This window comes from Malania oleifera, chromosome 10, assembly GCF_029873635.1.
Source record: "Malania oleifera isolate guangnan ecotype guangnan chromosome 10, ASM2987363v1, whole genome shotgun sequence".
Classification (NCBI taxonomy): domain Eukaryota; kingdom Viridiplantae; phylum Streptophyta; class Magnoliopsida; order Santalales; family Ximeniaceae; genus Malania; species Malania oleifera.
In genome coordinates this window covers 69,412,345-69,425,550 of record NC_080426.1, presented here as the reverse complement: position 1 = coordinate 69,425,550, position 13,206 = coordinate 69,412,345, and the positions used below count along the sequence as shown (strand labels likewise).

The window sequence follows — 13,206 nt, the reverse complement described above, 5'->3', positions numbered from 1 at the left end:
CACGGATAGGCATTGAGTCCTTTATGCTACCTTCCAGCTATCTAGGAAGGTGGGTTGATGGTGGACTGCAGTGAATCTGCTGTAGAAGTAGAGGGGTGATCCTAAGGAGATGACATGGAGCCGTTTCAAAGAGGTGTTCTTCGATAGATTCTTCCCAGCTTCAGTACGTGATGTAAAGGCAGATGATTTTTCTGCTTTGACATAGGGGAGTATGACGGTGTAGGGGTATGCGGCTCCGTATATAGAGTTGTCCCGGTTTGCCCTGTGTTTGAACCCGAGTGAGTATGAGAAGACTCGAAGGTTCGAGAAGGGCCTGAGGAAGGATATCCACATATTGGTGGGTATGCTTTAGATTTGTGAGTTCTCAGTGTTGGTGGATAAAGCCACGGTGATTGAGACCAGTATCCGAGAGGATGAGGTAGATCAGGAATCGAGGAAGAGGATGGTACTTTCTGGTTCTCAATTAGGATCTCGTTAGGGATCATGGAAGAAGAGGAGCAAGGGCTCGAGTTACAGTCAGAATATCGAGCGCCAGGATTCTCAGATGAGCCATACTAGTGGTCATTGTACCAGATGCCACAAATGGCACGAGGATGAGTACTGGTCATTTAGGGGTAACTGTTACAATTGTGGCCAGCCAGGTCACATGTTTCATGATTGTTCTGCACTGAAACGGGATCTGCCTGCATCCAGTGTGAACTGAGGGAGCAACAAGATACCTCGGGGAACCGTTCAAACGAATATAGCTCCGGACAGAGTATACTCTCTTACTCCAGCAGATGTTGAGCATGCAAGGAATGTGGTGACAGGTACCTTATTATTGCTTTCAAATAAGGGTTCTGTTTTGTTTGATTCGGGTGCAACACATTCCTTTATATCTGTGAATTTTTTTGGATGGTGAGGGGTTGAGACCCAAGACATGAATAAGGTGTTATCTGTTACTACACCGTCTGGTAATGTATCTCTCTATAGGAAGATGTGGGTAGATTGCCTAGTGGTAATTCAAGGGAAGCTGCTACCTGCGAATCTTATGGTATATGACATGTCAGGGTTCGATGTCATCTTGGGGATGAATTGGTTATTCTCCAGTTATGCTATGATTGACTGTCGTTGGAAGGTTGTAGTTTTCAGACCTCCTGGGGAGTAGGAGTATTATGAATTTTTGGGATCGTGTGTGCGTCCAGTGCCACAGATTCTATCAATATTGCAGGCGAGGAGGTTACTCTTCGATGGGTGTCAGGGGTACCTAGCTTGTGTGAAGGAACCGCCGTGGGATGAGTTGAGGCTCGAGGATATTCGGGTAGTCAGCAAGTTCCCGGAGGTGTTTCCTGAGGATTTACCCAATTTACCTCCCGATCATGAGGTGTAGTTTGTGATAGAGTTATTGCATGGCAAGGCACTGATCTCTAAAGCTTTATACTAGATGGCTTCAGTAAAACTTCGAGAGTTGAAGGAGTAGTTGCAGGAATTACTGGACAAGGGTTTCATTCGACCTAGTGTTTCGTCCTAGGAAGCTTTAGTATTTTTTGTGAAAAAGAAGGACGGATCAATGCGGATGTGCATTGATTACTGTGAGATTAATAAGGTAACTGTGAAGAAACGCTATTGTCTACCTCGTATAGATGATCTCTTTGACCATTTGTAGGGGACGCAGGTCTTTTCAAAGATCGACTTGCGGTTAGGATATCATCAGGTGAGGGTTAAAGCTGAGGATGTAGCGAAGACTACTTTCTGAACCAGATATGGCCACTACGAGTTTTTAGTCATGCCTTTTGGGTTGACGAATGCTCCAGTGGTGTTCATGGATTTGATGAACAGGATTTTCCATGAGTACCTAGATCGATTTATAGTGGTGTTCATTCACGATATTCTGGTGTACTTGAGTAGTTCGGAAGAGCATGAAAACCATTTGAGGTTAGTATTACAGACTCTGCAAAAAAAGAAGCTATATGCTAAGCTGAAGAAGTGTGAGTTCTAGTTGAGTCAGATTGCATTCTTAGGCCATGTGATGACTGGTGATGGTATATCAGTTCATCCTAGCAAGATTGAAGCTGTGGGTGCCTGGGTGAGACCGATGAATGTGCAGGAGGTTTGGAGGTTTATGGGACTGGAAGGTTATTATCATCGGTTCGTTGAAGGTTTTTCTAAACTGTCTGGGCCACTGACTTGATTGACCAAGAAGGGAGTGCAGTTTGAGTGGACTAGTGATTGCGAGCAGTGCTTTCAGGAGTTGAGGTACCGGCTAGTTATTGCTCCAGTGTTGACCATTCCTTCGGGGGATGGTGGATTTGTGATTTATAGCGACGCATCTCTAAAAGGTCTGGGAAGTGTGCTTATGCAACAGGGTAAGGTAGTAGCGTATGCTTCTCAGCAACTGAAAGAGTATGAGAAGAATTACCCTACGCACAATTTGGAATTGGTTGCTGTTGTATATGCATTGAAGATCTGGCGACACTATTTGTACGAAGTGCAGTGTGAGATCTTTACTGACCACATGAGCCTCAGGTATTTCTTCACATAGAAGGAGTTAAATATGAGGCAGAGATGGTGGCTTGAGTTGATAAAGGACTACGATTGCATGATCAGTTATCACCCAGGGAAAGCTAATGTGGTAGCCGATGCGTTGAGTTGAAAGTCGGGACTTGCAACTGTATCTGTGGTTGTAACTCAATGTCACATCAGAAGGGATTTGGAGAGCTTGGGTATAGAGTTGTTATCCGGGGTCATCAGACTTTCTTTTCTAGTTTGGTGGTCCAACTGACTTTATTTGAGTGTATAAGGGCCGCACAGGCTAGTGATGCAAAGTTGGCAGAGGTTATGGAAAAAGTACAACAAGGATTGGCTACAAATTTTAACATCTCTAACAGAGGTGTGCTGAGGTTTGGGACCAGGTTATGTGTTTTGAATGATGATGAGATCAGAAGGATGATTTTGGAAGAAACGCATCGTTCCTTGTATACGGTACATCCATGTAGTATGAAGATGTATCGGGACTTGCGCGAGACCTTCTGGTGATCTGGTATGAAGAGGCAGATTGCTCAGTTCGTGAAGCAGTGTCTGACATGTCAGCAGGTGAAAGCTGAACATCAGAGGCCGATAGGGTCGTTGCAGCCTTTGCCTATTCCTGTATGGAAATAAGAGCGTATTTCCATGGACTTTGTAACTGGATTGCCTCCAGCGCTTCACGGGCAGAATGTTATTTGGGTGATCGTGGATAGATCGATGAAATCTGCTCATTTAATACCGATGAAGATTAGCTATCCTTTAAGTAGGTTGGCGAAGTTGTATGTGCATGAGATTGTGAGAATGCATGGGGTACCGGTATCCTTTGTTTCGGATCAAGATCCAAGGTTTACTTTTTGATTCTAGATGAGCTTGCAGGAGGCATTGGGGACGAAGCTTACTTTCAGTAGAGCGTTCCACCCCCAGACTGATGGATAGTCAGAGAGGACAATACAGATCTTGGAAGATATGTTGTGGGCTTGTGTGTTAGACTTTGGTGGTAACTCGTTACTGTTTATACCACTAGTAGAGTTTGCTTATAATAACAGCTTCCAGGCTAGTATTGGAATGGCACGAGTTGAGGCTTTGTATGGTCGGAGGTGTCAATCTCTTTTGTGTTGGGATGAGATTGGTGAACGTCAGGTGTTAGGACTTGAACTCGTGCAACAGGCATCTAAGAATGTGGGTTTGATCCGAGAGAGAATTAGATCAGCTCATAATCACCAGAAGAGTTACGTGGATGTTCACCGCTATGATTTGGAGTTCGAGGTGGGGGGTAAAGTATTTCTACATATCACTTCGATGAAAAGGGTGATGAGATTTGGAAGGAAAGGCAAGCTGAGCCCGAGGTATATCGGACCATTCAAGGTTCTAGAGCGAGTAGGTCCGGTAGCCTACATGATTGCACTACCCCAACACTCTCGAGGGTTCATGATGTGTTTCACGTATCCATGTTGAGGAGGTACGTGCTAGATCCATCATATGTTAATTAGTTATGATGAGTTGGAAATTGGAGGTACTTTAGCGTATGAGGAGATACTTGTTCAGGTTTCTGGACCATAAAGTTCAGAAGCTTCGTACTAAGGATATACCATTAGTGAATGTATTATAGCGAAACAACGAGGTTGAGGAAGCTTCTTAGGAACTAGAAATGGAAATATGCCAGAAGTATGCACAGTTGTTTTGAGTACTTGTACGTTATCCTACTTTGGGTATGGATAGGTGGTTGGTCGTCGGGAGTATGTATATTGTGAACTCCTGAAATAGTTTATGTTGTAACCACGGTATTCCTCCGCCATAAGTGAGGGTGTGTATAAATCTGTATGATGGGGCTATGCTGTAGTAGTCGCCAGTTTCTTTCGAGAGTTGTGTATATGTGGTTGATTGTATGAATGAGTTTGCGAATGAGAGATGGCAAATTTCGAGGACGAAATTTTTGTAAGGAGGGGAGGTTGTAAGAACCCGAACTGTGATATATGGGTTTAAATAAATAAGAGAAGGGCAAATTGGGAATTTAGAAAAATTCGTGAACCAAGCCAGAGTTCGTCGACGAAGTTCATATAAGTCTCGTCGACGAAGTTCAGAGGCTCGTCAACGGTGAGAAGCTGAGAGATTTCGGGAAAATGGAGATATCAGGATTCGTTGACGAATCCACCATCTCGTCGATGAGCTATCTATATGACCTCGCTGACGAGTACACCATCTTGTTGACGAAGACGCCCGAGTCAAAGGGCTATAAATAGAAGTCTTTTTGCTTCCAAGTTAAGAAAACTCAAATCCTATCTCTCTCTCTCTCTAGAACTCTTCTTACACTTCATCTCTCTAGATTTCTTCGCCGTTCGTCATGAGAATCGTAAATCTAAAGTTACCATGAGGATCATGGAAGGATTCTCTACAAGTTCTACGGATCAAAATCCCATTTCAGAGATTTTCGGGTTTTGGCATAAAATCGAGGTAAAACTCAGTTTTCAATTCTGATCCGATAGTTTTGTTACGAATAGTCTTGTGAGTATCTTTTGTATTGTTGATTGTAGGTCTTGGAACTCGGTTAATTGTTTAGGGGCCTTAGAGTTCGAGATTTTCTATTTGGGCAAAAGGTAAGGGGAATTGTGTTTATATAAGTTATTTTCGAAATCGGATTCGGTGGAACTATGGTTCACAATCCTGTGTGTGTTTTGGAAACTCATTTGGGGGGATCTAACGGGGAAAACTAAGGGTTTTTCATGATTATTGTTTTGGGAAAAAGGGGGCGGTAGGTTGCATCCCTGGTTTTATTGAAAACCGAGCGTATATGTTGATTTATATTGTGGATGGTCGTGCCTTGACTTTTTTTAAACTATATATGTTTGGAAAACCATGATTTTAGATTACCAAATGGGTGTGGTTTGTTCGATTATATGAGCATGCATGTGTGTATGATTGGTTGAGATGCTGGTAGGAACGCAGTTCCGAATTGTTCCAGGTCTTGAGAGTGTCCGACTCTATATCCGAGGGCATATGAAATCGCTGGCGATAGATTGGCAGAGGTCCGACTCTATATTCGAGGGCATGAGCCGTTTCCAGTAGATCAGGCCGAAGGGTGTGGATCCACCAATTTAGTGCCGGTAAGATGCCATGGGAGTTAGGGACTAGCCATGTGCCAGTGGCGCCATGTTACGCGGGCTGGCTACGGGCCAACGGCATATGTCGCAGGCCGACTTCGGGTCGATGGGTGTGAGGACACCGAGATTGTTGATAATGTGTGTGTGTGCTTGTATGCACTGTTGTGAAATTAGTACTAGACTGCATTTAATTGCGTGTATGTTGCATCATATGATAACACTCAAATGTCACGCACCAATGTAACCTATGTTCTTCCTTACTAAGAGGTGTCTCACCCCTTCTGCACGTACATTTTTATAGGTCCTTCGAGTAACCGAAACTAGCATCTTGGTGTAGGAAGCGTAGTGGGAGGTGTACTGCGGTTAGCACTTGGGTAAGTGCTAGGACTGTGTTTTGATGGGTTGCCATTTTGGGATGTGTTGGGCACCCAATTGTATGTTGCATGACAGAGCCTGTTTCTGCTCGTGTATAGAGTCTGGTATTGTACCATATTTATATAGAATGACCTTATTCCGCTACGTACATTCTGTTTTGTTTGGATGTGTTTAGGGTGCCTGGGAACCCCACGGGGTCGGACCTTCATCATTGTTCTATATCTTGGATGTTTTGTATGATATTGGAACTGGTTGGTTTACATTTTCAACCCTAGGTCCCATTTTCGGGTTCGGGGCATGACAATTTTTGGCTAATCTCTACCTAATCCACAAAAATGAAACCCTATATATAGGCCAAGACCAAAATATAACCGTTGGGGACCTATTGGGTAATATTAAAAAAGTTCAAAAAGGCTTAAGCACATTTAACCAAACTTAACCTGATTTTACCTTAATTAAATTAATTTTAACCTGGAAAGATTCGAGTGGCTAAACCTTGGTTCGGTCGCGCGAATAGACACCGTCATAAAAGGATTTAAAATAAGTTCGGTCGCCCGGATTATAGTTCCGTTGCCCGAATCAAAGTCAGTAGCTTCGCTTTGTAACTTCGGGTGCCCGGTTCTAGGTTCGGTCACCTAGGATTCTTTTTGAACTTAGAAGATCGGTCGCCTGAGTTGGTGAAAGGTAACCATCTAAGGGTTCAGCCGTTCGAGGGAAATATAGTCATTTTAGGTTCGATCGCCCGAAGCCTAGTCAAACCGCTGACTTTCCAACAGTTTGGGTGCTCGAGATGTTTTGAACACCTGGAGTTCGTTCTCCCGACCTCTCACACACTCACCCTATTTTGTCCAGTTTTATTTTAATTCATTCCCTTGATAATGTAAGTGATTATGGGGACTTTGTACTCAATGTGTAGGAACCTAGGGTCTTTTCAAGTACACCAAAAACCTCGGCATCGGTCGAACGAATGTTGACCGAAGGGTGCCCTAAAGTCATTCGGTCCCTATGGTCATTCTATGGTCATTTTAAGCTTACAAAAACCTACATGCATGACATGCAAAGATTATTACTGACCACATACCTAGTTACTATTATAGACCCATATTACAAGCATTGATTTGACAATACAAATTAAAGTCTTCAGGGGCTTCATGCTTTGCTTTCATGTGCTATCAATTTGATCTTCCTAATATGGTCCTCCACATAAACTTGGCAAACGTTAAATACTAAGAGTATTTGTCATTATCAAAACTGGGTGTGACCCATGGGGTCAACAGTCACACGCTGAACTCATCCTAAAGCCTACTCTAAAGATGCTAAACCCTTACTAAATCTACCCTAAACAACCTATGGACTCAAAAAGAAAATAAAAATTATCGGGGTGCCTCTTGGAAGTGTTAAGTTTATTGACTTTAGCCTGATGTGCTTAACCTCATTCCGAACTCAGCTTGGTTCGAAGGTGACATTGGAATCCTCGTCTTTATAGTCACACTTGGTGTTGCATACCCCCAACTTAATCTTAGGATGGAAGATGAAATCATGACTTGCAGAAGTGTGATCATCGAAGTCTCCTAGTTCAGCCATGGAGGGGTATTCAAGCTCAAGTGCATTATCAAAATGATCTCTCCATTGAAGTGAGGGAACCTCCTCCCCGACAATTGTCTCAATCAGGTCTTCATCCACAGCTTGGACAACTTTAAAAGCGTGTTGGGGGGGGGGTAGTGAATATGTTTAGCCTGAGCTACTTATGGCCCAATGAAGTGTTCATAATCCTCATCCTACATTGAATGCAAGTATTGGTTGTTGCTAAGAATGGCCATCCTAGAAGGACAGGGATCAAATTTGTGGAAAACTTCATATCTAAAATGATGAAATCTACAGGGTAATGAAATTCTTCCACCTTTACCACCATAACTTTTACCACACCCCGGGGCTTCTTAAGAGATCGATCAAGAAGGCTCACTATTATCAAGGTGGGCTTCATCTTCTCAAGGTCAAGTTGTTCATAGGCCGAGTATGAAAGGATGTTCACGTTAGCTCTTAAATCTAAAACAATCTTATCAATGGTGTAACCACCAATTAGACACGAAATAGTTGGTGAATCGGGGTTTTTCAGTTTAGGATGAGGTGCCTTAGTATCATGGAGCTTATGTGCTCAGCCTGCTTGACTAGACCATCCATATGTACCCTTGACTCTTACTCCTATGGTGATAGGTCCTCTATGAATGCAGGCGATTGCTTAATGTCATCTAGGAGAGGCTTGTCAATTCTTACTTGTTTAAACATGTCCTATATAGACTCAATTGAGACCTCTTTCCTAAATATAGAAGGTGCAAAAGGATTTGTAGGGTGTGTCACTAAGGAGCCGTGAAAAGCCCTATGGGGGGCAAAGTGCGCATTGGTCCTCTCAATTGCAAGTGTGGGACTTAAGGGTTTGTGTACCCAATTAGAGGAAGATAGGGTGCATGAATCAGCGTTGGACACTACCCTCTTTTCATCTTTATTCTCTCCCCTACTCGGTTGCTCCTTGCTTCATTTATTGCTCATCCTGTCACCTTGGAGAGTGGTTACCACCTGGGCTTGCTTGGGATACGATGAGGGACCATTGTCTGGTTCACATTCCACCCCATACTGTCCCTTAGGATTCATTATGGGTGGACTAGGCATGTTGCTCCCATCTCTCCGACTTAAGGTAGCAGCTAGTTGCTTGAAGGTGGCTTCTAGATTCACGATGGATTGGGAGTGGGAGTGAAGGAGTTGCCGATCCACTTGGTGATCAACCTCAATGTTCATAAGGGTTCTCAACATCGTCCCTTAAAATGTGCAATATTTAGGTAGAGGCAGAGATGATTGCTGAATGGTTGAAGATCTGGGGGGCTAAATCAAGATGATTTTGGAAATTTCGGTATAGGCATGGAGGCAAAGCATTAGGGGCTTATGGAAGTCTTTGGGATTGAAAACCCGAATGTTGTAACCTCCAAGAGAAGCTGAGATGTTGTTTCCACCCAGGTTTGTAGGTATTTGAATAAGGGATGTTGGACAACTTATCATACCAATTGTGGGTGGCCTTTACTTCCCTTTGCACAAGCTCAGGCTGTGAATACGTGTGGGGGCAGTTATAACATGTAAGGGAAGGGTCAAAGCAAATTGCACAAACCTTTATGCATGCTATTGCCTACAGTCCTAAGGACAAGAATTGGTTTATTTTTTTGCATATAGCATGTAGGGTATGGGCTAGATCTCGACTTGTGGCTAATTTGTAAACTCTCTTAGGTTTAGAGGTTGATGGATTAGGTAGTCTACGAGTGGCAACCCTGTGCTGGTGAGAATTTTTAGCAAAATTTTCGAAGAGAACCCATGCCTCATTCTCGTGCTTTGTGAGGAAAGTACCTCTGCATGATGCATCAACCATGGGCCTGTCTCTCTTAACTAGCCCTTTGTAAAAAGCGTGAAATAATTGCCACTTGGGGACCTGATGATATGGGCATTTATGAAGTAAGTCCCTGAAATGCTCCTAGGTCTCAAAGAAAAGTTCCCTATCCATTTGTGTGAAACTTGTGATTTCTTTTTGCAGCAAATTATTTTTCCCAATTGGGAAGTACTTTTTCATAAATTCATGTTGGATGGTGGCCCAGCTTGTCACTTAATCCGGCTCTAAAGACTTTAGCCAATATTTTGGCCTTATCCTTCAAAGAGAATAGAAAAAATCTAAAATGAAGGGCATCGTTACTAAAATTAGGTATGCGGATGGTGGACCAAATCTTCAATAACTCATTTAGATGTTGGTAAAGATTTTTAGTAAAGTTCCTATGAAAGTTGGGCAGCATCGAGATGATTGAAGTCTTAATCTTGAATTGCACCGCCTGAACATCCAGGAACTAGATGCAGGATGGCGATGTATATATATTTGTTTACATTTTGAGTTTGCTCCCTATTTTGATGTTGACCAATCACATTATCATATGTGTGAGTTTAATATGTGAACGAGTTTTCATTTCAGCACAAATATAAGATATCGAAAAATGGAAGGTAGTAAGGACATAAAGCTACACACTCGTGGCAAATTCCATCGAAAATGAAGAGCAAAAGTAGAAGACATTATGATTTCAATTGTATTGCATTTAATTTTTTATATCATTGGTCTGTAATAATGCATGCATCTGCATGATATGTTTAAATGCTTAGATAAGCCATAGACTAACCTTAGGTCCCCAAGCACTTCAGGAAAAATTCCCTATAAACTCAAAAGTAATACCTATATGAACACGAGAAAACTTTCAATCATAGTTTGGACCTAAATCTATCTTTGAAAGAGCTTCAGCCAACCGAATATAGAGTGTTATAAATGCCTTGGTCGACCGAACTAGAAGAAAGTCAACACGCTGACTGAGGCTCGGGCGATCGGTTTAGAGATAAACTAAAATTCCATGGTCAACTGAACTTGAATACTGACACTTTTTACTAGACTCACTTGTAGAGACCCGAAGAATTATAATAACTAAATAATTAAAAAAAAATGAAAGAAAAGGAAAATTCCAAGGGGGACTCAGCAGGGTCTCGTCAATGAGCACAGAGTGTTCTTCAACAAGTAGCCCATTTGGGCTCGTCGATGTAGAGACGTGTCTCGTCGACAAGAACTTACCGAGAGAGCTTGTTAGCTTTACCGTGATCCCAAGAGGGGGGGGTGAATTGGTATTTTTTAATTTTACCTCCTAGGTATTCCTTTCTAATAACAGTATGTTCACAAGCCTAGGGTCAATCTAATGCAATTAATGTAAATATACCTGAAATTAAATTAGGCAGTTTAAACAATCATATAAGCACTAGAAAGTAGTAAAGAGAGGATGACACAGAGATATGTTATCGAGGTTCGGCCAACTGCCTACCTCCCTGCCTTGGCTAACCAGCACAAGGATTATCACAATACCTTACTCACTTAAACGGGTGGAGCGGCACCTATACAAACCAGGTCAAATTAACACAGGGCTGACCTCAACCTTTACACCAATCCTTATAGGGCTGGATTACCGCCCCCTCAAGCCACGCTTGGAATCTCTCAGATATACAATCAAAGGTACAATACAAGAGTGCTTTCACGTAAAGCAGATTTGTACCACAAGTGCGCACAAACACAAACACCACAGATGATTTAATAATGTAAGCTCTGTGTGGTCTAAATATGTCAATCTCTCAACAATGTTTTCTATTTGTGTAGCAAGTACATGAGAGTGTCAATAATAATCTGTGCACTTCAAAATATTCAGTCAAGAGTGTTCACACAGAATATCAAACAAGCCTCAATATTATCAATCAATAGAATGCGTATATGCTTGTATTGCGAAATAGATAATCTTTGTTTTCGGCAAATGATATATATATACTTGTATAAATAATACCACAAAGATTTATATATCACACACACGAATATCTTTTCACAAATATATCAATATGAACAGCACAAGATATTCGGATATGTTTGAAAGTATTTTTGCAATCTCCAAACAAAAACGAACTTCCTAAGATATTGCAACGAGAATGCAATACTTGGGATGTCACAAAGAGTCTTTCTTAGGGCAGGCTTATTGGCAAAGCCTCCTAAGAAAACTTAGGTTATGCTCTCAAAAATCGATTCAAATATGCAACAATATGGAGAGCTAACCTCTAAGTAAAAGTACTCAATACACTTACAAAAATGATTTAGATGGATGAAGAGTGTAAGCTTGAGTAGGTTTCAAAAGAAGTGTGAGTAATGAGAGGCAAAAATGAGTATTTTGGCTTGAGAGAAATTTTGTTAATCTTTTTGCTAATCCGTGCTTAAATCACCAAATGAAAGAGTATATATAGACATACTAAAAATTTTGACCGTTGGGGACTTATTAGGGATTTTTGGAAAAGATTAATGACAATTAAGATAATTTAACCCCGTTAAAAAATTATTAACTGCGGTAAAAAAAATGGGAGCAACCCGAGAGGTCCGGTCGACCAAAAGTGTTTCGGCCGACCGGGACTCAAGTAGCTCGATCGACCGAGGGCATTTTGAACTGAGTGGTCGGTCGACCGGGAAAGGGCGATTTGCCAAATTTCTGAGGTTCGGTCAACCGGGGCCTTTTTGAACTACAGGGCTTGGTCGACCAGGTTGTTGGGAATTCTCTCAAGACCCCTCGTTCGACTAGGTAGCTGTAGTACAAATATGGTCGGTCGATCGGGAGGTCAAAAAGTTGACTCCCAGGAGGTTCGGTCGACCGAGGTTAAATGACCTATAAGGGCTCGGTCGACCGGGCCTGGGTCAAACAGTTGACCCGGACCGGTTTCGATCGACCGGGCCAAATTGAACTGAGTTGGCCGGTCGACCGAAAGTGTACCAAGTGTGCATTTCGGTCCCTTCTTGCAACATTCAAACCCTATTCAAGTGCCTATTACATACAAGTGCAAGAGTGAGTGTCCTAAGGTCACTTGGGTCCAATTTGGAAACACCAAAAAAGTCCGATGTCGGTCGTCCGAAGGTCGACCGATGGTTCACCCTAAGGTCTTTCTATGGTTCAGTTTGAGCTTACAAATTAAATCATGCATGTGATGTGTGTGAGCTTATTACAAACCGAAAACCCTAATTACTATTACAGACAAATTTCATTTAAAAACTATTACAATTAAGAGTATGAAATTGTCTTCAAGTCTTTAAGCTTTTCACGTGCCACTGAAGATATGCTAATATGAACCTGCACATGAACTAGATATTTATTAAATACAATTGTGTTTGTCATTATCAAAACCAGGGTGTGACCTATAAGGTCAACAGAGCTGATTTCAGGGCCTGAAACTGATTGACGAGGGTTATGTGCTCGTCGACGAGCATCCTTCTTGGACTTGTCGAGGAGGTGTCGTAGCTCGTCGATGATGCCACATGGACAACACTTTATATAAGGCCAAAACACACTTTTCTATGAGAAAACTTTGCCGAAAACCCTCTCTCTCGCTCTCTCTACTTCGCCTCTCTCGCTCTCTCTTTCTCCTTCTCTTTTTTTTTTTTGGCTTCATTCTTCGTCGGTTCGACAATTGAAAGCCACCACGTTACTCTTGGGAAGATTCACTTCAAGTCTGCTGGAGTAGATTGTTGGTTAGGCCAACTTGGGTACCAACCCAAAATCTAGGTGAGTTGGTTATTTTAGGTGAGATAATACTGGAATTTCGTTGGGAAAATGTAAATTTCAGGGTATTGAGTTGGGAACAT

General features: G+C 42.2%; 1 non-coding gene across 1 annotated transcript; it reads left to right on the top strand.

Moving 5' to 3' along the window:
* Positions 1–9,448: 9,448 nt before the first annotated feature.
* Positions 9,449–9,554, top strand: LOC131167143 (small nucleolar RNA R71). The gene has a single exon (XR_009140003.1). It is a non-coding gene; the product is annotated as a small nucleolar RNA R71 (small nucleolar RNA).
* The last annotated feature ends 3,652 nt before the right edge of the window (positions 9,555–13,206 follow it).